Source organism: Lutra lutra, chromosome 2 (genome assembly GCF_902655055.1).
Source record: "Lutra lutra chromosome 2, mLutLut1.2, whole genome shotgun sequence".
Taxonomy (NCBI): Eukaryota; Metazoa; Chordata; class Mammalia; order Carnivora; family Mustelidae; genus Lutra; species Lutra lutra.
In genome coordinates, this window is record NC_062279.1 from 73,085,194 (window position 1) to 73,111,487 (window position 26,294).

The 26,294-nt window shown below is 33.3% G+C and overlaps 1 protein-coding gene across 1 annotated transcript in view; it reads left to right on the plus strand.

Annotated features, from left to right (window-relative positions):
* Positions 1-26,294, plus strand: part of LOC125094078 (NADH dehydrogenase [ubiquinone] 1 alpha subcomplex subunit 5-like) — an 80,758-nt gene that overhangs the window by 45,038 nt on the left and 9,426 nt on the right. The window lies entirely within an intron of this gene.

Sequence of the window (26,294 nt, forward strand, 5' to 3'; positions counted from 1 at the left end):
ATAAATTTCCTGTAACTCCTTGATATAGAATAATCACTATTTTTGGGAAAATAGCAATGACCATTTCTCTTTTATTATTATTTTTTAAATCAAGGATGAACTGAAGTCTCTTGTTTTCTTTGAATCAGAACCCTAGGTGTTTCTTTATCTTTATTTAAATGGAGTTTCTCTCACTGCCACAAAGAAACATCACTGTAAAAGCATTCGAAGAATTTACCTTGGCAAATGTGAGGTGGCAGAGTGAGTTAGGTGTAGTTCCCATCTTCTTTAAAATTAAATTAAAACAGATATATTAATGGGTACAGAGTTTCAGTTTGGGGTGATGAAAAATTCATGAGATGGATAATGGTGATGATTGAACAACAGTGTGAATATACTTGATTCCATTGAATTGTACACTTAAAAATAGTTAAAATAATAACTTTTATATTATATATAATTTACCACATAAAATATGAAAATTAAATACTAAATAAAGACAGATTTTAAAATATATAGGCAGATAAAATCATATGTGACAATATGGTCTTAGATGAAGGCAGAGTTTACTGATTTATGAAGTGTTAATTAAACTTTTTTTAATTAGACTTTTAAAAGATAATTATAGATTTTCAGAAATTTACAAAGTTACAGAAATTTACAAAGTTAATACAGAGAGTTCCCAATTACCTTTCACTCAGTTTCTTCTCATGCTAACATGTATATAACTGTGGTACATTCGTCAAAACTGAGAAATTAACGTTAGTATATTACTGTTCACTAAACTCAAAATTTTACTCAGATTTCATCAGTTTTTCCATGAATGCGTTTTTTGTTTTTTTTTTTTTTCAGGATTCTATACCGGACATCATATTGCACTGCACAAATAGTTTTAAATTTTTTTTTAGCACCTGAGGTTCAGAAATATCTACATTTTCTAAAATGTAGACTTTTGATGACACCATATGCACATGATGATTTTTCCTTTATTCTCTTCAGATTTTTTTTTTAATTCAGGTATATTTTACTCACATTTTAAGCAGGTGTGCAACTGTTTACTATTAATTCTACAAGAAAGTTTTTTTTACTATGCATTTCCAAAAATTAAATAAGAAACACATGTTGAACTGTCACAGATGTTACAATGTTATCAATGTAGATGTCTAAAACCACTAAATCAACAATTAGCTTCATTTTCCCTTCGCCTGAATTGTATTAATGGCTCCAACATCTACTACGTGACCTTGGGAAAATTATCTAACCTCTTTTTAAACATTTTAAATAGTGCTATTAGCACTATATTATTTATGAGTAACTAAAGGGTAAAAAATGTTAAAGGAATTTAACATAGTAATCTAAGTATTGAAAGCAGAGATAGAATTTTAACTACTGGCATTCTAGTTTTAGAGCACAAAGTAGTGGAGGTTATCAAAGTGAGCAGGAAACAGACTAAAGTTAAGTTAAACTTTATGTTTCAAATACTAAGATTTATGTCACAGGCAATGCATTTATTTATTATTTATTTATTTATTTATCTATCTATCTATCTTTATAAGCCACACATTCAACTTTTATCAGAACCTCACCTATATAGAGAATACTGTGTGCATTAACAAGAACATGTTATTATTAAATAATCAAGGTTTAACAGCTGTTTGGGGAATTTAACAGAAATTTATGACCCATTTGAAGTTCATAGTGAAGATAGATTTCTTTCTGGTAATTTCCATTCCAGAATTTGTTTATGGCATAGCATTTATCCTCTTTGATACAAAGAGCATACACTGGTTTGATTCTTAATAAGTTTGTTATAGAAAATTTAAAAAGTAAAAGAAGAATTCAAAAGCATCTGTGTCTCCACTAAAACCTAGATAATGCTGTTAACTTTGTGATGAATATTGCATAAGTCTTTTTTCTGTCTCACTTTATTACTATGAAGTTCATGAACATACACCTCTCTACTCATTCTGAAACAGCAAAATAATATTTTGTCATCATCTCCCTATTTAACAGTTTATCAACATCACATGCATATTTTCCTTTGTTATTAAATAATAATTATATTATAATTATATTAACTTATTGTTATATGTCTTAATATGTTAATATATTTCAAGTAATTTCAATTTGTATATCATATATCAATCTACAACCAATATTTGGCTTTCAAGTTTTCCATTGAGTGGATTTATTTATTCAGTCTTCTATTTAATAATTTCAAATATAAATAATACTATAATGAGTATTTTACACAAGAAAGTGTACAACACTGTGATTTTTTCAATATTTTATTTTTATTGGGAAATAAATTTTTAGATCGAAATACATATATATTTAAATGATGTTAATATGGATTTCTCCATTGAAATCATTTACCAATTTATTCTGCCACCATAATATAAGAAGAGTCCATTTTTAAATCCAACAGAGAAAGACAAACACGATATGATTTTACACATACTTGAGAAACAAAATAAATTTAAAAAGAGACAAACAAAAAAACACAGAGTCTTAAACACAGAGGACAAACTGGTGGTTATCAGAGGGGAAGTAGGTGGACAGATGGGTGAAATAGATAAAGGAGATTGAGTACATTTATCATAATGAGCACTAACTAGTGTATAGAAGTGTTGAATGATTTTATTTTATACCTCAAATTAATATAACACTGTATATCAATTATACTTCAATTAAAAAATAAATAAAACAACATCAACCACTTGAAAAAGAAAAGAGGGGCACATTTTTTCTAACACTTTGAATAGTATTCAAATGGCAATAACCAAACATATTTTGTTTTCTGTTCAGTTCATCTTGTGGACATAAAGAACAGCTAATTCTCTTTGTGAATTACAGTGACAGACCAAACAAAACAAAACAAAACAAAAAATTAACAGTATTTAAACTGTCCCAGTGTTATCATATGCTCAGGACATACGCACACTGGAAATGGTCAACAACATCATAATATTCAATATTCTCAATATAACAACAATATATACACTTTTGATGATAAGGAGATAATTGATATCATCATATAGCTTACTGCAAAAATCAAGTTTTGTTTGTTTTGTTTTGGTTTTGTTTTTGTTTTCATCTACCCATTTGAGATGCACAACACTCAGGTCACTGGACTTCCAACACGGTTTACAGAAGTCTTTGCATGCTTTATTTATTCCAAGAAATCCTTTAGAGAATTAGAATATTCAACGTTGGCCACTTCAGATTCTGATCCTTTCACAGTATGAATGCAAAAAACATTTACATACATATTACAGTCAAGACTCAGTTAAGCTGATTTACTTGTGTTTCATCAAGTCAATTGGAATTATTAAATTTAAAAGTCATAGGAAAAAAGCTAAAACTCAGCCCTCTATTTTTATTAATATACTTTAATATTTTCAGAAAATTACATCAATATTTCAAGAACTCATATTTATTGCATGCTACAAGAAAGAATAATATAGGAAAAAGTAATGACTAGTAAAAACAATCTTTTCAAAACAAACCTGCTTCTGAAATGGTATGTTAAAATACATGAATCAGTATGATTAATACTCTCTATTGTAAGCTTATTGTCTTTATTTGATCCTTTTTTTTTCTACTTTTATTTTCTTTTTAACATCTGACTTTTGCTATAGGATGATGATTTAGTTAAATGTTCCTTTGGATAAGAGTAGCTCCTCTCCATCACACTGTAAGTTCTTAATAAATATTTGCTTAGTGAGTTCATGAAAAATGAAACAGTTATTTCCTTTATTTTATTTAATTTTATGCCATTTGTGATACTCCATTCACAGACAGGGTGTACATCAAGTGAGAGTACATCGAATATCAGTTTAATATAAAACAGTAGAGAAATGAAACCTCAAGTGATAGAGAAGTGACTCTCAAATTCCTGCATTATAAACAGAGTCTCTCATTCCATAGAATCACTGGGAATTTGTATCTAAACACTATAACAGAACTTTCCATGAAATTGATCAAAGTAAGAGGAAGTGCCAACTAAGCAATTATCATAGATTTAAAAAAAAAAAAAAGAACCGAACGTGACTGGAATGCAGTAGAATTTAGGAACTACTTTTATAAGATTAAGCAAAAAGTAATCTAAAAAATTTAAAACAACTTTATTTCTCATGTTGACAAAAAGGACAGGAATTTTAGTAAAATGTCACGGGGCATCTAGATTAAATTTCTGGTAAATTTTAAAATTAAATGTTTGTCATTTAAAAAGTCACTATTAATTAGAGCTAGTAGCTTCAGGTTTACAGAATCACAGATCTTATAAAGATGCAAGAGAGAATGTAAAATAGTTTGAGTATACAATTACTAGCTTCAGTATACTCTTAGTATTTAATGACATCTTTGTATTTTATGATAGAATGAACAATCTTTTATTACTACGTGAAAAAATCATGGATGAAAAATTCTAGTGGCAGAAGCAACTTTACTAGTGTAGCCAAATTCAAACAATATAGTAGTATTAGAATGTGATAGAAATCTCACTATATGACATCAAAGTCTGGGTCATAAGAAGCTAAATGTCCTTATGGACATGGTGACGCCTAAGAACCCAGTCACCACATTCCATGTTGTGAGGGAGCCAAACAGCCACATGCAAAGGGTACTTATAGGTATTTTGGCCATAGTCCCAGCTGTGGTCTCAATTGAGAGCTGATATTAACTGCCAAACATTGAGTGAAAGAGCCTTCATTAAACTTTAGCCCTCACTTGAGGCCAGTGGAGTGAAGTTGACCTTCTGAGCCCTGCCCAAATGACAAGCTTATAAGCATAATATAAGTCACTAAGTTTTGTGATAGATTTTTATAGAACAATAGATAACAGAACGTGAGTAAGAATCAAGTTTACATATTACACATAGTGTTAGTGTTCTGCAAAAGTGATGCAGAGAAGATGCAAGAGCATAATGATATGGGGAAGAGTTATAAGGGGAAAAAAAAGATATGCAAAGCAAGAACGAATGATTCCAAATCATGTTAAAGCTAAGAGAATGTGGCTCTGACATGGCAGGACATAGGATGGTAGCTATTTTATGACTTCAAGAATGATCAAGTAATATTCAAAGAAACATGGTCAGACTCTTATTAAAGTTCAAGAACTAAAACAACAGAGATTTTTTTCTTGAAAAATATTTTTTTGTTGTTTATTTTGGAGACTAACCTTTAATTGTTTTGTCTCTGAACTTAGATTTTTTTTATGTGAAGTTTAATGGGACAACTGAGCATATACACGCATGGGCAGAGGAGCTAGGGCAATAGGAATGCTCACAATTCTTTGCTGCTCCTGTCACCAAGAGCTTGTGATGTCCCATAAGCACAGAATCCGTACTGGTCTCTAGTGGAGCCATGATGTGTGGGAGTGCCGTTGGACTGAAAGCCAGCACAGGGTACATTTGTGAGACCTATGACTCAGTAACTGCTGGGTGCTAACAACCTTAAAAGGCTGCACTTGGCCATCCAGGCCATAACTTGCTTCAAATGTAGAAGAAAATGTCCTTCTAAGACACATCAGTGAACAAGGAACTCTATCATATCCTTTCTTATGTTACTTCCCTGAGTTAGCTAAGTACTTAAACTGAAAATTATGACATGGAAAGAAAACAATTGCCAGTTCCTTTCCTTTCAGTCCTTACTTACTCATCAGTAAACTAAAGGTAGAAAGCTTTGGTAGAAAGTGCATAAATCAAGAAGTGAAATAAAATCAGTTGAGTTTACTTATGGTGACAGTAGATAGCACATTTTCAAAACACTATGACAAGTTGAGAAAGAGAGAATCCACAGGGGGGAAAATAGCTTTATATCTTGACACCTTGGAAAGCACCTTATTTCTACTTTTTGAGCAAGGACTCCATATTTTTATGTTGCACTGGGTTTTTCAAATTGTGTAGCTAGTCCTCTTCATAAAATACTAGTTGTGGTATCTGAAATTATACATTCCGTTCAAACTGATGGCTCTATGGAGTAGCAAGGCCTTAAAGAAGACCTTGAGATGGAAAAAGTCATAAATACCAAGAATGAGGAAGAAGATAAAATGAACAGTTTTTGTTATGGACAACAAAATGCCAAGAAATATAAGCAAAATCTGTAAAATCACAAGGATTATGGAGTATTTTATACAAGCAAATTTAATATATCTTAAGAAATAGAATGTACCATTCTTAGAATATTCAGAGATCTAAATTGAGCACAAAATAAAAGTAAAATAATAAAGGCAAGAAAAAAATTTTAAAAATCAACAGTATACCTCAAATCTTAGAACATACTTCCATCCACACAGGTTGGGACTACCAAACCCTTTCTACAACAATCTTGTTTCATTGACTCCTCTGTTAATCTATGCATATGACAGCATGGAGACTTCCTTACAACCAACGGACTGAGACATGAAAACTCCCACCTGATTTACATGGGCGTGCAGAGTATGTCAGTGCTAGCCAAAAGTGAAGAGCTAAAGCATTATGGTATGAGGTCAGGGATGCCTGTGAAGACAGTGGTTAGGGAAAATAAAATTTCCTAAGTGGTGAGTTAAAATAGCTGTCATATAGAAATGTATATTCAACTGTACCATCATTCAAGAAGGATAAAATAAAGTTGTGTACAGATACCAGTGTTCCTCCAGCTCCCATTACTGATAAAGTTTAACCACTACTAATAAAGTGGCAACAAAGAAATGCATATAAAACCTAGCTCTCAAAATTCAAAGCAGAGCGAAGAAAGGTGAGTTTGGATCTGAAAAGTATGCATTGATACCTGCTGCATTCCATTCTTTTGGCGTGCACTTTTCTTATGCATTTTTCTACACATGTGGCTCCAGTTCAGGCAATCTGTATTGGTCTTTGGTGTCGACAAATAAGAGGCTGAGCAGCAGCATTAGTCATCTTGGAAAGGAGAAGTCCAGGTTTCTGAGCCCATGCATAATCTCCGTTTCTGCCACTGTGGGATATTTGTTTATGGGCCTATTGAGGGATGGCTAGGAAGTGAAGCTGGATATCAGTCAGAGGCTGATATCCATAAAGCACATCATTTTTTCCCACCTGATTAAGAGCTTCCTTTGTAGTGGATGTCCTTTGGTGCACATTTACATGGGATATAATATCTTCGCAGTATATTCTAGTTTGAGAGGTTCATCCACGTAGCTCTTCCTTGAGGTATTCATCCACATAGCTCTTCCTTAGAATTCCTTGTCATCAATCTTCTAACCCTATTCCTCCCAAGTCCTGAACATCCACCCAAAGTGTTGGCAATAGCCAATGAGCCTTTATATGCTTCTGCACATCTCACCATTCAGGCAAAGTAAACCCCCAACATACTGCTTAAAGTTTTGCTCACAAAGAGTATGTTATGTATAAGACTGTTTTCTCAGGTAAAAGCTATAGTGCAAAACAAATCTGCCTACTAATACAAAGAACATGAAGCAAACTTGTCTGTCTTGGCTTGGACTCTGAGTTGGAATAATCGTCATCAATATTTATGGGTTTATGCATTACAGTTTTGAATTGTATTTTTACAATTCATGAGATTAGGAAGCCAGAATGAAAGATATTAATGAGAAAATATATCAGTTATGGCAATACCACCGGATTTCTCATCACTACCAAATCCAAATCTTTGTTGGATGGATAAGACCTCTATCCAGATCAAATACTATTCCCACAGATTAAGCTCAGCTGACTATGAGTTCACCTGTCAAAATGACAAAACATAACACTGGTGAAAAATTCATCATGAATGAGTTTCAAAAGGCAAAAAAAGTCACAGTATTAGAATCCTCTCATTCTTCTTAACTTTAGATAAGGAAGAGTTAGACCCTAACTTAAATGTCTCATATTACCAAAGACATAAAAGACAAGTGCATAAAATTGAGAGGTTCTAAAAAGTGAAAAAATAGTTTTGAAAAGAGAACCAACTCACAACTTCTATAAATAAAAATTGTTATTCAGGGGCTCCTGGGTGGCTCAGTGGGTTAAGCCGCTGCCTTCGGCTCAGGTCATGATCCCAGGTCCTGGGTTCGAGCCCCGCATCGGGCTTTCTGGTCAGCGGGGAGCCTGCTTCCTCCTCTCTCTCGGCCTGCCTCTCTGCCTACTTGTGATTTCTCTCTGTCAAATAAATAAATAAAATCTTTAAAAAAAAATTGTTATTCATTCAAAATCAACAAGATGCTGAATGTATAGCATAAGAAGCAAACTACACGCACTGAAGAAAAAAATAATTAACATAATATAGACCTGAAAAATATTTGTAATACAGCATAGAGAAATTTTTAAAAAGAAAAATAAGGAGCAAAGTTTGAGTCACTGAGTGCAGAATTAAGATTACACTATAAGAAGGTATTTCAGAAAGAGGGAATAGAGAATAGGAAAGAAATATAATTCAAACAGACTGTAATTTTAGGAATCAATGAAAGAAACATACCCTCAATATGAAGAGTCATAATGAATCCTGAGCAAGATGAAAATAAATGCATACCTGACATGTCATACTGAAATTACGCAACTCAATGGTAAAGACAATATTTAAACATTTTTAAACACCTCATTTTCCACCTCTGAGAGCTTCAGTCTGGTTCTCTCACACACTGCTCTTGGGTTTCAATTCCTGTCCACTTTTAGCACAAGAACATCACTACTTTCTTGTAAATAAACTGAACTATGTTTTTAGATGATGGATGGTGTTTTAATATTTTATTCTGGTGTTCTAGGTATGGTCAGTAAAAGCTTTGGAGATAATTCAAATCCAGCATATTGCCAAAAATGGAAGTCTACAAGTTAACTTTGAATCCAGAATACTAATTACCTATTATTGATTGAAAATTTTATCATATACTTCTTACAGTACTTAGGACTTACCTGTTACAAGTTTTTGGTCTCTCCATCCCACTATTATGTAAACTTTTTAGGGGTATTGCAGTTTGTCTCTTGTTCATTGCTGTACCCTCAGCCCAGAGAAGAGTGGCTGACACATAATAGAGACTTAATACTGATTTTTAAAATAAATGTATAATGAATAAGTGAGTTCAGAAACTTCCTGTTAACCTAATAATTCCCATACTCTGAAATCTACATATGAATGAAATCATATGAAGAATCTTCCCATTTTTATCTTATTTGCTATGTATCAACTTTTCTGTAGGTAAATGGGTAGCTGTGCAATTTTGCCTTCAGATAATCTTTCCTTTGATATTAATATTTCTGGAAGCCAAAATCATGAAAATAGTTTCTTATATTAAGTTGTTTTATTCACAGAAACTTATCCCTTAACCTTAGTAAAATAGCATTATAACAATCTATTTAGAGAGATGATGGAGAAGATAAGTTATCTTATTAATTTAATTACTCATTTCCCCAGGACAGACTGGGCCTATTCTTCTGATACACTTTCATTTCCCTTCTCAATTACTAATTATTTACATCTGCCAAAATCCATTTTCTTCATGTTCTTCAGAACTCTCCTGGTGTCCTAAGAATATAAATGTTGAATATGGTGGGGTAAAGTCAGTATGACTATAAGAAAAGAGAACAATACTTAAAAGGACAGAGTTTACTGTTCTCACAGGTGTCAGAGAGGGGATCACCACATGCCAAACAGTGCCTGGAGGAAGCACCAGATTTTGATCAGTTGGTAGAAGGGAAAAGATGGGGAGAGGCTAAGCCCAAGTTCATTGGGATTTCCAATGGAAAAGCAAGGTAGGGCAGAGTAAACAGTTTAGAACTGCTAGTTTGAGTAATTGCTGTGATTTTGGAATACATGGATGATCTCTGGTTGCTTGGAACCTCTGCCCCAAAGATGACATAGGGGCAGGGGAAATACTGGCTTGGCCTGTGGGAGTTAGGTAAGGAAATAATTGGGGCTATAGATTCTGGATTGGTTGGTTTGCATATGAAAGACCATGCCCTGAGCCATTTCCTGTCTCTAAGTAATGGTTCGCCTTAGAAGGGGCAGTCTCTTTCCAGCCAGGAAGCATTTTAGGATATCAAAACATCATAAAATACAGAATTTAAAAAAAAATGATTTATACACCGTAATTTAATTTCACTGTACTCTGCCAAAAAATAGGAAAATCTCATTCTCTGAGCCAAGTTCATAAGTAGAAAAGGAAAAATGCAAATGGTTATGCACAGCTTTTGAACTGAATTTTAACTCAGGCTGCAATGTTGGATGCTGTATATAAGATATCAGAACTTTACTAATCAGAAAATAGGAAAGATTATGGGTATAGGTATTCTATCTGAAGTCATAGTTCTTGTTATTATCTAATCTTAAGATTTTAATCATATAAAATCTTTGTTTCTACATGATTTAGGTCACAATTTAATGCTAAATTAATTAAGTCCCCCAGTAGTCATATTCCCCTAACCAAAATAAATAAATAATTAAATAAGGCAGAAAGTTCTCCAAATGGCACTACTCTCAATTTATAAGATATTTTGAATCTTCAGATCAAAGTGGCTGCCTCCCAATTTTGCAACACACTGCCAAGTCTTGATGTGCAGACAAGCTCTCTCTCCTGCCTTTCACCTGTAGATCTAAATTTCTTTTCTTTTTTTTTAAATTTTTTATAAACATATATTTTTATCCCCAGGGGTACAGGTCTGTGAATCACCAGGTTTACACACTTCACAGCACTCACCATAGCACATACCTTCCCCAATGTCCATAACCCCACCCCCCTTCTCCCAACCCCCCTCCTCCCAGCAACCCTCAGTTTGTTTTGTGAGATTAAGAGTCACTTATGGTTTGTCTCCCTCCCAATCCCATTTTGTTTCATTTATTCTTCTCCTACCCCCTTAATGTAGATCTAAATTTCTATTGAAAATCTCTTAACAACATGCTGAATAGCTAAATAACATGTTCAATGAGTTCATTGTTTATTACCCTTCCCCTTTCCCCCAAATACAAAATATCTGATTCTTCTCCTATATTGAACATCTATATTGTTCATCCTCTACCACACTTTACAGGCTTCTGATTGCCAGTTCTTATCCCCCATGCATCTTATAATATGTTTTGATTCCTTTAACTCACTCTCATCTCTAATGTCACTGCCTTAGCTCATGCCATCATTATCTCTCACCTTGTTTAACTGGGTCTTTTTTTCTCTAGTTTGATTTCTTTTCCCTATACTTCAGGAAGCATGGACTTAAAAGGGTATTCCCCTGCTTAACACTCTTCACTGTCAGGTCCTACAAGGTCCTTCTTGCTCTGGATCTCATTTAACCATTTATCCCATGTATTAAGCTCCAACAATGCTGACCAGTTTTCAGATTATCAGAATGATCATGTTCTATCTAAACACTTACCTGACAGTTTTTAAGACTTTTTATTTGTTTGAGAGAGAGAGAGGGAGGGAACAAGGACACAAGTGGACAGAGAGGCAGAGGAAGAAGCAGACTCCCCACTGAGCAGGAAGCCTGATCCAGGGCTTGATCCCAGGGTTCTGGGATCATGACCTGAGCTGAAGGTAGATGCTTAACCAACTAAGCCACCCAGGCACCCCACACCTGATACATACTGTTCCCTCTATCTGAAAGGTTCTTCCTCATTTCCCAGAAAGACAGGACTGATTTTCCTCACACCAAGATGAAGTCATATTCTTTTCCTAAGCACTTTCACAGATTTTTAGAATTAGGCCCATGGTACACATTACTACACTGCTTAATTGATTCTTTCATTTGAAGGTAAGTTAATCAGTATCTTTTTTAGCAAGCAATCAACAAAATAACAATATAAATGTTATAATACACATGTGTATAAATCTACATTTTCTGCAACTTCTTATAACAATTTTTAAAAGGAACCAGAAATATTTCTGAAACTTCCAGAATTGACTGGTAAATGGTTTCCCATTAGGGCCTCACTTAAAAGAGGTTGATGATGAAGATAGCTGCCATCTTGTTGTAATATATATAATCTAATCATTATAAAATATTGGTTGCCTATTATAGATAGCGATTTTATGCCCCTCCCTTTGACAAAAAGTTCTATGGTAACTTCCCTTGAATCTTGTGAATATTTTGATAGAGTTGACAGAAGTGGCTATTTGTGACTTTTAAGATTAGGTAATAAAGGGCCTTTTTCACTTAAATATTCATTCTTCATTAAGTATTCATTAAATAAAGATACATTCAATCACTGAAGTCCTGAGTCTTAGTGTAAGAATTCCAACTACCCAGAAGTTGTCATGCTGGGAGAAAACCCAACCTACATAGATATGAGGCATTCCGATTGTCTGGCCCAAGAGAATTCAGTGTTCAAGTCATACCATCCCATGTACAAGATATGTAACTTAAAGTATCCAGGTGAGTCCAGGCTCCAGGTGTTCCAGTGATCTTAATTGTCTAAAACTTTCAATCTTAGCTCCCATTCGTCATGGAATAAAGACTAAATGTTTGAAGTCAGAGTCTGTAAGCATAATGTAATAATTTTTTGTTTAATACCACTAATTTGGGGGTAGCTTTATGTGCAGTAGTAGAAAATTGAAGTGTGTGTGTTTGTGTGTGTGTGCATATAGATAACTATTTTTGTGTACATTTATATATTATAAAATTTTGTATATTGATTTCACTTGCATAAAATTTATTTATGTGTCTTTATATATATAGTCAAGTAATAGAATAATAGTAATATATGCAAAGGGTTTAGGTGATTTAGATGGCTGTCCTATTTGTGTGCAAGCTAGTCTTAGCAGTGAGGAAGTCAGTTAACCCCTTAACATCAAGTTTTGTATTTTTTAAAATGAGAAAAATGATATTTCTGCAAAGTTCCTACAATGCCAGCATCAAATCATATAATAAATGTGAAAGCCCTTTTTAAATGGAAAGACTGATTGGAAGAAACTATCTTCTTTCAAAGCAAACATGTAATTAGAGAAAAAGTCATGGTATGTGGCAGGTGCCAAATTAGTGACCATGTAACAGTTATTTCTATAGATTTGCAGATTGAGAAATGCATATGATGTCATGGGCTATGATTATAGTCTGCCACTCAGATACACTGCAGGGAAGAGAAGGCACTAACCAAATCTATAAGCTCCTTGTGCTTAAGCTGAAACTAAGTTTAAGAACTAGAGCTATTTGAATGTTTTATGGAAGTACTATTCAGAAATATAAACTCTCTGCTTTTTCCAATTTTTTTTTGAAAGAAAATCTTGCATGCTTGCTACAAGTCTGTCCCTCTTCTAGTATCTGATCCTCATCTGCATAGCTCTAAAAAGAGTCTGAAAGATCAAAACATTAATATCTTTTCCACTGATGTCTCCCTTGACCACCAAGACAATCCCATCGGTCCCAATTTAGTCTTCCTATAGCCTTGTCTTAGTTAATAGAAAAGCCTTCCCCACCACCTTCCATTTGCCCAGGACCAAACTCACAATCTCCCATGAATCTTTTATTTCTCCCATAAAACACAACTCAGTTCTATTTCTTCAACAAATCTTATTGGTGCTACCTGCAAACATATCCAGGATCTGAACTTCTGTAACTAAATCCATTAGTACCATTTTGTCTAAGCCACCATCTTCTGCATTTTGAAATAACAAACAAAAAAATAAAATAACAAAATCACTGATCTCCAAAATTTCATAATTGCCTTCAGTAGAGTCTAAATAAGGCAGCCCTAGTGGTCCTTTTCAAATATCAATCAGATTACATTCTTCTCTGCTGAAACTCTCCAACAGCTTCCCATCTTACTCATGGAGAAATTCTATAATTACCTACACAACCTTGTTCCTGTTCTCTTAATTGATGTGATCTTACAATATTATCAACTTCTGTCATTCCATTGTAGCAACCCCGCATCTTTTTAAATATTATTCATTTATTTGAGAGAGAGAGAGGAGGAGGAGTGGAATGGGGGGGGCAAAGAGAGAGACAGAGAAGCAGACTCCCTGCTAAACAGTGAGCCCTGATGTGGGGCTCAATCCCAGGACCCTGAGATCATGACCAGAGTTGAAGGCAGATGCTTAACCAACTGAGGTAGGCACCCTAATACTTTATCTTTAGTCTTCCAGGCATGCAAGCATTTCAAGAGTTTGTAATTGTTATTCCTCTATCTGGATATTTCAACTTTCTTCATTCTTCATTCCAATGTTATTTTCTCAGTGAAATACTTTATGAGTACTTTTATTGAACTTATGAAAATTTTCAAACATTTATAAAAGCAGATAGCATAAATAATCGTGTACATTTTACACAGATATAAAAAATTATGAACTCATAATCAATCTTATTTCATTTGTATTTCCTATTTCCTTGAATCAGACTGAAGATTATTTTTAAGACTATGCCAGACATCATATCATTTCATTCATAAGTATGAATATATATGGTTATATTTGTTCCACACTATTTAAATACATATATCCGGGCACCTGGGTGGCTCAGTGGGTTAAGCCGCTGCCTTCGGCTCAGGTCATGATCTCAGGGTCCTGGGATCGAGGCCCGCATCGGGCTCTCTGCTCAGCAGGGAGCCTGCTTCCCTCTCTCTCTCTCTCTGCCTGCCTCTCCATCTACTTGTGATCTCTCTCTGTCAAATAAATAAATAAAATCTTTAAAAAAAATAAATAAATAAATAAATAAATACATATATCCCACCTTAAGCAACATCCATTTCCTTTACTTGTTTTATTTTTCTCCAGATCACTTATCATTATCTAATATTGCATATTAAGTCATCATCCTGCTTATTTTTTCTAATCTCCATTAGAATGTATGTTACATGAGGAGTTTTATACTTTTTGTTCACTACTATATCTAGAGTGATTGTTATGATAATACTAATACATTTGGTGCTAACACACATTTGATGAATAAGACAATTTATTCCCTAGAGCTCAAAAATATGATATTATGTGACTTGTCTTTACTAAACATACACTGTCCCTCATAGCTGCACATAAAATGTAGCATACTCCCAAATGATGAATCTAGCACTTGAGTGATGGAAAGGGGTTTATTTTGCATTATCCTTACAAAGGGGGTGAACCACATAGCATTTATTTTCTAGCATAGTTGAAGGTAAGATTAAAATTCTTTAAAAACATTCAATTTACATTTCTGAAAAAGGAACTATCAATCACATATTCAATCTAACAATACATGTATGCAACAGACAAATACATTCATTAAGCCTATAGAGGGATGTATGCATGTGGAAACAATACTGCATTCATATCACTTAAAAAAAAAAAGAAGATTTTTTTTGTACAAATATGCCCACTAGTATTAGCATTGAATACTAATAACATATCAGTGCCCTGAAGTGACTAAATATATGACAAAGTGTGCTTACTGTTTCAATCAATTTAAATAATTTCAACTCATGCAAGTATTTCATAATTCATCTTTCATTCAGAGAGATATTCTGCATAGTCTCCTTGGGGATTCATTTAGGACTAGCTTTTCCTTATGATACTTTGCACATAGCCTTCGGCTTATTGTGCGTTTTCATGGTTGATTTTACTTTATATGAATGCCAGGATCATATACTTTCATTTCAATTCACTATTTCTGGCCTTAGCATGACCTTTTGGTTTTATTTTTATTGCCCTTTTCTCAATCATCAACAATTCTGGTTTTATTGAAGTAGTTCAGTCATGTTCGTAACTTTGGAAAAATAAGGTAATTGAGACTCAGTTTCAACATAAGCACTTTGAACCAGAAAGTTAGGGTACTTTTCAAAGCATTCGAGTGTCCAATGGTCATATATAAAAACGTATATATGAAATGACATAGATTGGGAGACGGAATTATAGACAATATTATCCCTGACCTCTGTTTCTGATCAGAATAAAAGGTATCCTTGACTGTCTCTTAAATAACCAACTGTGTAATTGATACCATTTAGGTTCCCTGCATCCCATATTCCCAAAGCAGAAGATGACAATTCAACCTTTGAACTTCTTTTTTATAAATATTTATATATAATAGTTAAATTGCTTTCAGATCTTGATCAAAGGATTTATTGCTCTAAAAAATGGCTGCATTGATGCATTGATAGCTTTCACTCTTTTCATTTCTCACTCTAAGGAATTAGCAGAAGGCTGTGGAGAAAGACACAAGAAATAAGGGAAAAAGGAAAAAGAGAGGAAGGGAAAATACAGTAATCTAAAAATGCCATCTTAGTACAGTTTGAAAAGAGATAAATTAAATCAGGGACCTCAAAAATAAATTAATAAAATAAAATATATATTTAGATTAAAATAGAAATTTCATTGTGTTTGAAAATAATAGATGGTTAAAATGATATCAATTTGACTTAATCTCTAAAGTTGAGGGTATTTGCATAAACATCAGACAGTCCTAAAAGATGAATGAAAGAGATAAAATTTTAGCAAATGGAAATAAATTAATATTTTATGAAGTATATTTTCAAATGTTATGACCTAAAGAATTGATTTCATTATATGTTCTTTGTGTCTAATGAATTCAAATCATAGAGCAACACAGAACTTTAAAAATCATGGAAAAACAAATGAGAGTAAAATCCATCTGTATCTATAACAAGGATATTTGAATTAAAACTTTTTTCTCCAAAGAGCACTCAATTAAGCAAGTTTTAATATGTTAATTCACAAGTATTCATCAAGCATCTAAAGTAAGTCTACTGCTGTGACAAGTGATAAGAATCTAGTAAATGAAAAGAATAAAGTGCAGTATAACTACTGGGTATTTACCCCAAAGACACAGGTGTGTCCTTTTTAAAATTTTTATTCCTTGGGATTCAGTGAAACTTTTAAATTAAGATCAATATGCTTCAGTTTAGAGAAACTTCAGAATTATTTCTTATATTATTACTTTTCCATCAGTCTCTTTATCTACTTCTAGGACTTCTTATATTTAGATAATAGTTCTCTGTAATCTTTTCTTAAATTTACTAATTTTTACTCTTTATTTATATCACACTCTCTATTCCACAACCTATGACATATTTTTTTCACTTATATTTTTTGCTTTTGTATCATTATTCCCCTTAGATAGTATGAGGGGCCAAAATTTAGTTTCTGAAACGTTGTTGATTTGTTAAAGTTCTTTCCTTTGAGTCCCATTATTACTGCTGTAAAAGAATCCTTCTTAGCGTATTTTCAACGTGGTTTTTTTCCTCAGTCTTTTATTGAATTCCTTTACTCTTTACTTGTTCATAAATGTGTTTCTTTAAATATCTTCAAATATCCATAGAAGTCAGGATTCTAATACATAAGAATGTATTAGTTTCTGATCTTATTGACAAAATTGAAAGTTTAACAAATTACAACCTATCTAATATGGCTTGGGTAGAAAACCTCTACTTCTAGAGTCCTCAGTGCAAAGCTAGTGTGTTCTACTGTTGTAAGACAGGGGAGAAATTGGGTCATCCCATGAAGTTTCCTGTGATCTTCCTGAACTGGTAAAATTTAAAACCACTCACACAACTCACCTGTTGCAAATAGTCTTTGTCTATGGTTTCTCACTTACAGTGGTTCCTCAGCTACACTTTGGTGCTGGGATTAATGGGCTTTTATAAACATTTTTGTTTTTTAAGATCCTTTAAGAACTCAACCTCCTCAGATGGATCTTCAAGCTCCAAATTACAGCCTTTATTTGTTGCTGTTGCAAAAGGTGAGTGGGGAAGAACCAAAACTAGGACTACATTCTATTTAAATGAGATCGACAGTTAGTTATTTCATGTTTCAATTCCTTTTCCCTTTACTATCTGGTTATGGGGTTAAGAATAATTAAGCATATAATTGGGTTGATTGGAGTGTGATTGAGGGTGTGATCGAGGTGTGATTGGGAAGAGACATGAAAAGATTGGGCTAATGGCTTCTGTGGAATGAATCCCTGTGTCAGTGATTATGGCCTTAGAGAGGTCAGTTGCCTATAATGATAAACAAAGTGATCAAAGCTGATCATGAATTGCCTTTTTTTGAATTTTGTAAGAGAATTTCTTACTAATATATTTAAGGATGGCCACTGTTCTCAACTAATTTAAAGCAAGGTATTAATTTCAATAATGATAATAAAAGAAATCAATAAATATCCAGTATGCTTATTTTTTGTTGTTGCAAATCTATACTTTGGCATTGTTCTTGCTTGTTATAACTTCTTGGTTATTTTCCTTATAACCTTCTTTTGTGCTTTAATTCAACAATAAGAATTTATGCAAAAATACACAATTTCTTTATTTAACTATAAATAAACCTAAAATGCTTTCATAACTAAAGTAATAGTTGAAATGTGAACAATAATCAAAATGAGACTGACATATCTTGAAACAAAAACTAGAATATAAACTAGTTTGTGTAACTTAATCTGGTTATAATGAGAGTCATAAAAAGGAAATGATCAAGGCTCAAGCAGAGTAGCTGCTCCTCATTTCAAGGAAGTTGTTTGACTTCACAATTTATGTTTCTATTTATTGAAGAACATACACATTCACATATTTATCTACTAATGTTCTTATACAATTTTTCAGTTGAATTTTCTTGATTTTATATTAAATAAACCATATCGAAATTTCTTATTTAAATGATGGGCATTGAGAAAAAAAAAAATGCAATGTTTACCAGAGTGCACAAAGTGTACTTGAGATTTTTATGTAGTAATTGGATCTGGAAGAAATTATGTGAAATGCTTCTTTTGAATGCTGAAAATCAAGAAATCAAGTAGCTGACAGTTGAAAAGTTGGCCTTTAATCAAAGTGTCATTTTGATCAGTAAACACATATGGGCAGGACACACATGTTCTGTATATGAGAATCTTTCTGTAATACTACACTACACTAAAATATGATATAGATGGATTTATAATATTAGAAGCCAAAAAAGAAAATGTTAACAGGTAACTTGCGAGATGGAAGTTAATCCTTCTCTCTAATGTCAGACTCGTAAAAAAAAAAGGCACTATTTACAATAATTATATTTTATATTATGTATAATATTATATTGTCAAGTACTTAAAGTATCTTGCTTATAGTAAGATAATATTTAATCTGATAATCTAATAACTGAGTCTCATAAATTGTTGATCTGATACATTTAAATATTTAAAATCTGTTTCTTCAGAATAGGATGAAATGCTATAAAATTATGAGTAATGACCAGATATAATTTTATAAAGGCAAAATCAACACCTTTAAGTACTGGGTCATACATTAAATATTTGGTGAGTGTTTGAGCAGTGGAGTGTAGATGTGAATGAAACATTTGCACCAACATTTGAACCACTGCTCAACACTCTGCCCTGAAACATATTCTTTTTTTTTTTTTTTAAAGATTTTATTTATTTATTTGACAGAGAGAAATCACAAGTAAGCAGAGAGGCAGGCAGAGAGAGAGGAGGAAGCAGGCTCCCTGCTGAGCAGAAAGCCCGATGTGGGGCTCGAACCCAGGACCTGGGATCATGACCTGAGCCGAAGGCAGCGGCTTAACCCACTGAGCCACCCAGGCGCCCCACTGAAACATATTCTTAAGGGAAATTCTGTTGATGGGATTTGGCCTAGAGAAAAAAGAATGCCCCAATATACAAAATAAGAGCCTACAAAATAACTGAAGAAATTTCAGGTGTAAAAACAAACATCAAGGACACAATGTACCACATCTTGGAGCAGGCATCACAAGATTCTGCAATTGAGTTATAAAGCATAGCCACAGATTAAAAAGGCCAACCTGTTGCAGTGGAAAAGGGAGGGTAGTTGAAGTGGAACAAAAGGGGAAAAAAATAAATTGAGTCGAGAAGAGTGGTTATTCATTCATAAAAATACCTTCACAAGAGCTAAGGAATCCAGTAGAAGATTACAGCACCTAGATGGAGTACAAAAATAAGAAAAGATGTTTTGAAGAAAGTAGAAAGGTAATTTCACATTACCCAATCACCCTGCCTGGAGCCCAAGCAGCACACTCGACAGAGAGATGTCCTACTTATAGGGAAAAAAGAGTGATGTGAACACCTAAATTTACTTCTGACCCAAGCATCAGTCCTGTCTCAGCAAACCTAGTGCCAGGCTGACTCCCATAGCCTCAGGCTCCAAGTCTGCCTCAGCACCAGAATAGACCCCACAGACCGAGACTCTAGGCCCTCCCTAACACCAAACTGTCCCCTGCAGTCCCAGATTTTGGGATCACCCTATTACCAAGCTAGTGTCCGGAGATCCAGGGTCCAGAATTTCGGAAAGGAATCAAAACATGGCATTACAAAACATCATTAAATCATAAAGGAAGATAGTAAGAAAAGGAGGAGGATCAATGGAACTAAAAGATAGAATGCAACAAAATGGCAATAGTATGTTCTTACTAATCAATAATTAATTTAAATATAAATGAATCAAGTTCTCCAATCAAAATATGTACAGTAACTGAATGGATTAAGTGACAATAGCAACAAGAAGATACAACTCTATGCTGCCTAAAAGAGGTTCTCTTTAGTTTACAGACACACATAGGCTGAAAGCAAAGGTGGGGAAAAACATATTCCATACAAATGATAGCCATAAAGGAATAGAAGTGATACTTATATCTGACAAAATAGACTTTAAGTCAAAAACTTCCAAAAGAGACAAAGAAAGACATTTTATGATAACAAAGGGGTCAGTTCATCAAAAGGATATAACAGTTGTAAATATACATGCACTCAACATTGGAGTACTTAAATACAAAGCAAATGGTAATAGAACTGAAGGAAGAAATGGGTAGCAATACAATAATAGAAGGGGACTTCAATACTCCACTTTCAACAATGGATAGATCATCCAGACAGAAAATCAATAAGGAAAATGCAAAGTTGAAACATAGTATACCAAATGTACCTAACAGACTTACTCACACCCCATCTAGCAGCTGCAGAAAATTCATTCTTTTCAAGCATGTACAGAATATTCTCCAGGCTAGATCATATGTTAAGACACAAAACAACATTTTTTTTTTTATGGCAGTAACTGAAGATTTTATTTAAACTTATTTTATTTTTTTTTTAATTTTATTTTATGTTTTCAGCGTTCCAAGAGTCATTGTTTATGCAATACACTCAGTGTTCCATGCAACACGTGCCTTCCTTAATACCCACCACCAGGTTCACCTAACCCCCCAACCCTCCTCCCTCTAAAACCCTGTTTGTTTCTCAGAGTCTACAGTGTCTTATGGTTCATCTCCCCCTCTGATTTCCCCCAACACACTTTTCCTTTCCTTCTCCTAATATCCTCCATTATTCCTTATTCTCCACAAGTAAGTGAAACCATATGATAATTGACTCTCTCTGCTTGATTTATTTCACTCAGCATATTCTCCTCCAGCCCTGTCCACATTGATACAAAAGTTGGGTATTCACAAAGCAAAACTTAACCAGTTTAAGAAGGTTGAAAACATGTCAAGAACCCCCAACAGTAACAATGGTATAAAACTAAAACACAAAGAAAACTAGAAAATTTGCAAATACATGAAAATGAAACAATACCCTTCTGATCCACAACCAGTAGATCAAAGAGAAAATCAAAAAGGAAATTAAAAAAAATATCCTGAGACAAAAATGGAAACACTATATATCAAAACCTATAGGATGCAGCAAAGACAATTTTAACAGGGAAGTTTATAATGGCAAATGTCTATACTAAGAAAAAAAAACTCAAATAAGCAGTCTAACTTTATACCTCAAGGAACTAGGGGAAAAAAAAAAAAAAAACCTAAATCAGTAGCAGAAGGCAGAAGGAAGGAAATGACAAAGATCAACGTGGAAATAAATGGAACAGAGACCAGAAGAATAATAGAAAACATGAATGAGTTGTCTTTTTGAAAAGGACAAAGTTGACAAACTTTTAGCTCAACCAACTAATTAAAAAAGTCAGGATTCATAACTAAAATTATAAATGAAACAGATATTACAACTGAAACCACAAATACAGAGATCATAAAACACTACTATGAACAATTATATTTCAACAAATTTAATAACCAGAAGAAATGTACAAATCTATAGAAATATCAAATCTATCAAGACTGAACCATGAATAGAAAAACAGAACAGACAAATGTGTAAGAAGACTGAACAGTAATTAAAAAAAAAAAAAAAAAAAACTCCCAACAAAGAAAATCTCAGGAACAGATGACCTCACTGATAAATTTTAACAAAATTTTAAGGAAGAATTAGCATTAAACTTTATTATACTCTTCCAAAAATTAAAGAGGAAAGACTACTCCCTCTATAAAATAAAATAAAATTTTATTATATAAAATAAAATATTTATTTTATGAAGCCAGAATTACCCTGTACCAAAACCAGAAAAGGATACTATAAGAAAAGAAAATTACAGGCTGATATCTCAGGCAAATGTATTCCTCATGCAGAATCCCCCAAGAAAATACTGAACAAAACAGTACATTAAAATGATCATATGCCATGGTCAAGTGAAATTTATCTCTTAAATCCAAGTATAGCTCAACATATACTAACCAATAAATGTAAAACACCACATTAGCATAATGATGGAAAAATCATATGATCATAATAGATGGAAAAAAACACTTCACAAAATTTAACATCCTTTTGTGATAAAAGCTCTCAACAAATAAGGTATGGAAAGAATGCATCTTAACATAATAAATTTCATATAATGAAAATCCACAGCTACCATCATACTCTATGGTGGAAAGTTTAAATCTTTTCTCTAAAATTAGGAAAAACAACAATAACAACAAAAAATGGATGCCCACTGACCACTACTTTATATGGCACTTCAAGTCCTAGCCAGAGCAATTAAGCAAGATAAAGAAATAAAAGATACTCAAATCAGAAAAATGTAAAATTGTCCCTTTTACAGATTATATAATCCTATCAACAGAAAATCCTAAACATGATACCAAAAAACTGTTAGATCTAATTAACACTTTCAGAAAGTTGCAGGATGCAAAATCAATATACATAAGTCAGTAGCATTTTTATACACTAACAATGAACTATCTAAAAACAAAATTGAGAAAACAAACCTATTTGCAAATAGCATCAATAAAAAATAAAATACTTAAAAATAAATTAACCATGGAGGCAAAATAACTGCACCCTGAAAACTAGAAATCATTGATTATTATTAAAGAAGACATAAACAAATGGGAAGATACCCTGTATTTATAGATTGGAAGTTAATATTGTTAAAATGTCCATATTACTTAAAGCAATCTATAAATTCAATGCAATCTCTATGAAAATTTCAATGGCATTTTCAGAGAAAAAAATCCTAAAATTCATATCAAACTACAAGAATCCCAAGCAGCCAAAGCAATCTTGAATAAGAAGAGAAAGCTGAAAGAAGCACATTACTTTATTTCAAAAGCTACAATAATCAAAAAAGCAGGACACTAACATAACCACATATATATAGACCAAGGGAACAGAATTGAACCCAGAAATAAATCCACATACTTATGGTCAATTGATGTGTAACAGTGGTGCCAAGGACACGCCATAAATAAAGGTCAGGCTCTTCAATAAATGTTATTAGGAAAACTGGATAGCCATATGCAGAAGAATGGAATTGGGCCCTTATCTCATACCATACACAAAAAATCAACTCAAAATGAATTAAGACTTAAACATTGTATCTGAAAACATAAAACCACTAAAATAAAAGATAGGGGGAAGTCTCTTGACATTGGTTTGACAATGAACTTTTAGATATGGCAAAAAGAACATAGGCACCAAAAGCAAAAATAGGCCAATGGAATTGCATCAGATTAAAAAGTCTCTCCAAAAGAAAGGTCTATAAGAAAATCTACATTCCTCCTTTTTTATTTGTTTTTGTTTTTAGCTTTTGTTTTTGTTTTTATGCTTGCACAGAACACTTATGACAATTCTGGTCACCAAATGTGTGAGGTTTCTTTTCCCACACCAAGCAATTCTCTGATACCAGCTGAGTGTCCTACAACTTCACTTAATTCTGACACTATTCTACCTTGAGAAAACATCAGATCCCACAGGAAGGGTTCAGTATTACAAGACTGCCATCCCCTTTCAGATACCAGCTGCAAGTCTCAGGTTGTCACCTGCATTTCTTACTGCCTGTATATAAATCAGAGTTACCATGACTCATTCCTTGTGTTTAAATGTTTGCTACAATGGCTCACGGAAGTCAGAGAAACACATTTATGTTTATTATAAAAGGATATCATAAAGGGTACTAATAAATATGCTGATGAAAGAAATACCTAGGACAAGGTTTGTGTAAAGAGTACAGAGTCTCTGTGCCCTCTCTAGGTGCACCCTTTCACAGCACCTCTACATGTTCAGCAAACTAGAAGCTCTCTAAATCCTATACTATTGTCATTTTTCTGGAGGCTTCATGATGCAGGTATCATCAATTATTAACTACATTTTCAGCCCCTTTCCCATCTCTGAAAAATGAAGGGTGAGTCAGAAAGTCCAGGCTTCTAATCATGGTTTGTTTGGTCTTTTTGGTGGCCAACTCCCATTCTGATGCTATGATGGGGCTCACCAAAAGTTGCCTTACTGGAACAAAAGACACTCCCTATCACCTAAAAAATTCCAAGGGAGTTCTGTCAGTAACCAGGGTCAAAAACAAAATATTAAATAAATATTATATAAATGTAATATAAATATATAGTCTATATAAATTGCCTATTATTTCATAAAAGGAAACAAGAGACAATGTACCCATTGGAAAATTTTTGTAAAAATACATCTGACAAGAAATTAATATCCAAAATCTGTAAGGAACTCAAACAGTTGATATAAGAAAAGAAATGGTCTGGTTAACTTTTACATTGGTGATTTCTAGAGCCTAGGAGTATAGCCACTGTGTAAGTAGAAGGTTAAAAATTTCAGCATTCATGCTCACATTAAATATAGCCTTAGAAATGAAGTATAAATAATTACACAATAGAATTTTCTGTGTATCTATTCTGTAATCCAAATAAAAATTCTAAAAGTGTCTGTAAAAACAAACGAGCAAAGAGACAGTAACCCCTCCAAACACAGAGATTTATTGTATGGCTGCATTGGCTTTGATGTACTTTTTTAAAGGAAGGACAAAACATAAGTATACATATGTAATATCTTTTTTTTGTGGCCTAACATTCTAAATTGAAAAAAAAAAATCCAAAATGACTCCCATTCCTGCCAAACATCAAAGAAATGTTTTGTAAGCCACCACTTAAAACATATTCAAACATAGAGAGAATAAATATAATCATTCCTGTCATCATTGATTAAACATTTTTCAAAAATCATCCCATTTTGTAATATTTTGTAATAGTCTCCACATTGCTCCAATAGGTCACAAAATACACTGCATGTCAAAAACCTGATTAATTTAAAGAATTTTAATATCAAGATTAATGATTATAATTTATGCAACATAACTTCTTTTACTTAAAATTTGCTTGAAGTAGTCATGTTGAGTTTCTGAGGTCATTACAATATAATAATCACATTTGAAATTATTGTATTTATATCTCTAGATAACTATACACTCAGCTTAAATATAAAGAGATTTGGAGCGTACCTGGGTGGCTCAGTTAGTTAAGTGTGCCTTCAGCTCAAGTCATGATCCTGGAGTCCTGAGATCAAGTCCTGCATCGGGCTCCCTGCTCCACAGGGAGCCTGCTTCTCCCTCTGCCTCCCTCTCTCTCTCCTTCTCTGTCTCTCATGCATAAATAAATAATTTTTTTTAAAGAGAAATTTGGAGGTTGTCAAACCTATTCTTATGATAAGGAAAAACTTAACAAATGAAAATTAATAACTTTTCTTCGATCCATCTGATAACTGAGGTTTCAGGGCAAACCATCAACTTACAATCCAGATAGAATGATTCAGATAGTTGCAACTGAAATCTGCAGAAGCTCCCAGAACCATGATCTAGGAGAAACAGTTAAGTAAGTGACAAGGTATAGAGACTGAATGCAGACTAGCTTAAGAGTGTGAAACTCGTGGGACTGCAGTTTCAGATAAGTCCCTGTACTTTGATGACTTTTACTCCAAAAACCCCATGAGGTTTTCATAGTAAAGGTCCAATGATCCTCTTATGGTTCTTGCAAATGGGAAAGCAAGAGTCACACTTGTGAAATACATCAAGAACATTTTTCATACACTGACTATATTTCAGGAACAAAGACTTATACCCAGAAAGGGATCTTTCTTCCACTCTAGCACCCTTGAGTTTGCCTGTCTCAACGAATGGAGAAAAAGACTAGAAAACACTAGTGAAGATGACAGCCAAGAATATAAGCCCACTGAAGACTAAAACTTAATCATAGGATTATACAGTAGTGTCCCTCTGCTATACCTTATCATTATAACAACACAGCTCTAGTAAAATAGCAAT